The sequence below is a fragment of the Octodon degus genome, unplaced genomic scaffold (assembly GCF_000260255.1).
Source record: "Octodon degus isolate 3935 unplaced genomic scaffold, OctDeg1.0 scaffold00120, whole genome shotgun sequence".
NCBI classification, from domain to species: domain Eukaryota; kingdom Metazoa; phylum Chordata; class Mammalia; order Rodentia; family Octodontidae; genus Octodon; species Octodon degus.
In genome coordinates, this window is record NW_004524696.1 from 3,723,221 (window position 1) to 3,726,007 (window position 2,787).

At 39.7% G+C, this 2,787-nt stretch overlaps 1 pseudogene; it reads right to left on the bottom strand.

Annotated features, from left to right (window-relative positions):
• Nucleotides 1–938: 938 nt before the first annotated feature.
• LOC101563050 lies at nt 939–1,794 on the bottom strand (annotated as a pseudogene).
• Nucleotides 1,795–2,787: the final 993 nt, after the last annotated feature.

Here is a 2,787-nt window from a genome sequence, read left to right on the forward strand (position 1 = left end):
GAAACAAACTTTATTTAAGATCTGAAACATAATTCCTGTAATATCACGCAAGATCTACACAAAAATGCATTGCCTCTATCATGTTAGAATGTGCATTAGAAAGGCCAGCCAAATAGTTCAGCAGATTCAAGTGCCTGCATGCAGGTGCAGGGGCTGGGGGTTAGATCCCCAGGCCTGCTGTGCCAGCCCCACCCGCAGGGCACCCAGAGACGACAATTGAGACTGGGCATGGTGATGCACGCCTGTAATCTCAACACTTGGGAGGCTGTAAACAGGAGAATCACTAGGAGTCTGATATAATAGTGAGACCCTGAATGCCCTGTAGCCCCTTCCCTAAAATACAGAAAGAAAAAAAAAGAAGAGTGTGCATTAGACTCAAATACAAAAACCAAGAAACAAACCACCATCCTTCAACAATTTGAGCAAAACCATAAACAAACCACCATCCTTCAATAATTTGAGCCATAGAATGCCTAAGGAACAGCATAGGTGGATTTGCAGAAGATGGGATCTTTTACTGCATCCAAACACCATTAAAAAAAAAAAGCACAAATGTATGGGTTTTCAGGTATATACATTAAATTGAACTTTTTGCACTAGGAATCAGTGTGTTTCATCACATAGCATTTAACACATATTAGAAATTTGTGTAGTGCCAAAGGGCTAAAATCACCAGGATTTAAGCATTGTTGTCAACTAGGCAATAAAAGTGTCTACTGAAAGTTTTTTCTTTGTCTAATTACCGCATACACTGGTAACAAATTTGAAATGAGAAAAGGAGTTTATACTACTTTTATTTTCTGTTTAAAATAGAACAGAGAACAGACTGAAACATAAGCCCTGATATACATTGACAATTTTAAATTATACAAGTAAAAGACTAAGAACAGAAAGTGTTTATAGATACCAGACATCAGTGGTGAGAGGTTGGTAGACCCTTAGAGGGCTTAGCGATGGTAGTCAGCAGAAGCCACTTTGTAATCACTGGCAGTAAACAGTGACACAGAAATCTTTGCCAGATACTTCAGAGACTCATGCAAATAGCCTAATAATAGTGCAAGGCTCTTCTCATGAAGGGGCATATAGGCCAACATTGCTCCTATTCTCACAAATAATCTTAGTAAGTGTGGTGCACTATAAACCTGGGACACTGGTGCAACAGGGTGAGCCAAGAGGATTTCAGCATACTGGGGCCTCTCAAATTTGTAGAGCAGCTGAGTGCCCAATATCACATTGAAAAACTCTTTTATTCCTGCCACAACATCATTAACTGTATATTCCTTATTATCAACATTTCCCTGATTCTCACAATTAAACACACTCTTCCAAAATGGCATCTACATTTTTCTTAGCAAGAATTTGAAAGAGCTGCTTCTGCCTGGTCACCAAGTCCCAGTCCTCCACAAGCCATGGTTTTAACACTTCAGGAATCTTCACTCTGACTTCTATCCTATTCGTAAATGCTTCCTCACTTTCAATGATGCGGTCCGCCTGTGCCCTCTTCTTCTGAGAGGGCTGGGGTGCTTCACTGGTACGGCCACAATCTCAATTCCCAGGAGTCTTCTGCTTGTTCTTTCTTGTCTTCCTCACAGATCCTGAAGGAGGGTTCTCCACAAAGCGACCACCCCATCTTCCTGGAAGAGCTGGCTCAAGCTTCTTTGGCTGCAGACCAGCTGCCTTCTTTCCTGAGGAGGCCCCTCTCATCTTACTTCTCTATATTGCTTCAGGATGGCTTAAGTTGTCTTCTACAGACCGTTGTCCATGAGTTTGAGAATGCTGCTTTCTGGAACTCATTCATTCCTGCTTTTATTCCAACCAACAATCTTCCTTTTTTCCTTTCCAAGAACTGTTAGTAATTTCCTAAGTGGAATCTTACAGGTCTTTGGGGTAGTCTGGAAGGATGAGCTAGGGGACACAATCCAAGATTCTGTAATCAAGGACAGTTCTGAAATCAGGATCAGAATTCCTAATCCTTACTGTTTGCCAAACTTAGTTTTTCTGATGATGACCTGACACAAGAATCCAGTTCTCTCCAGCAGGACGTGTGTGCACCACTGTCCCTCCAACTGCCATAGTCCTGATAATTAAAATATATTGTAGATGTCAGAAGCTATCATCTCAAAGTCAAGCTTCCCTTTCTAAGTAACTGATATTAGTAAATGATCATTTATATTTACCACATATGGTACATAATGAATTGATCAGTAGCAATAAGACCACCCTATTTTTATTAGATGTGGTTTCCATTCAGGATATTCAGAATATATTTATTGACTGCTGACCCTATGATAGTCTCAGGAATATTTATAGCCCAACCATAAAATCAGAACTTCTCATCTAGTTAGACTTACTGCTTTCAAATAGCAAACATAGTAGATACGTCTTTTCTTTGAGCTTTAGTTTCACCTCATGCCCTTTCATCTGCTCAGGTTAGCTGTGTAGCCTCCACTTCTCACAGCATTGCTAATTCTGCAGTCACAGATCCTGTTAGTAGCCTTCACAAAAGCAGAAAGCAGATTTAAAACAGCACTTGGCACACTTTCCTATCTTCCCATTTTCTGGTTTAGAAAAACAGAGTAACAAAGATTTAACTTTTGTAGCTTCACTAAGTGTTATTTGTGTAAGTTTCACAAAACTGGACATATGCATATAACAAATAAACCACTTTTCCTTTAATTCTTTTGTGATCTGGAAATAATTGTTTTTCTGATGGTGATCTGAAATGAGAATCCAGTTCTCTCCAGCAGGATATGTGTGCACCACAAACATGTTATATTATAAATTATA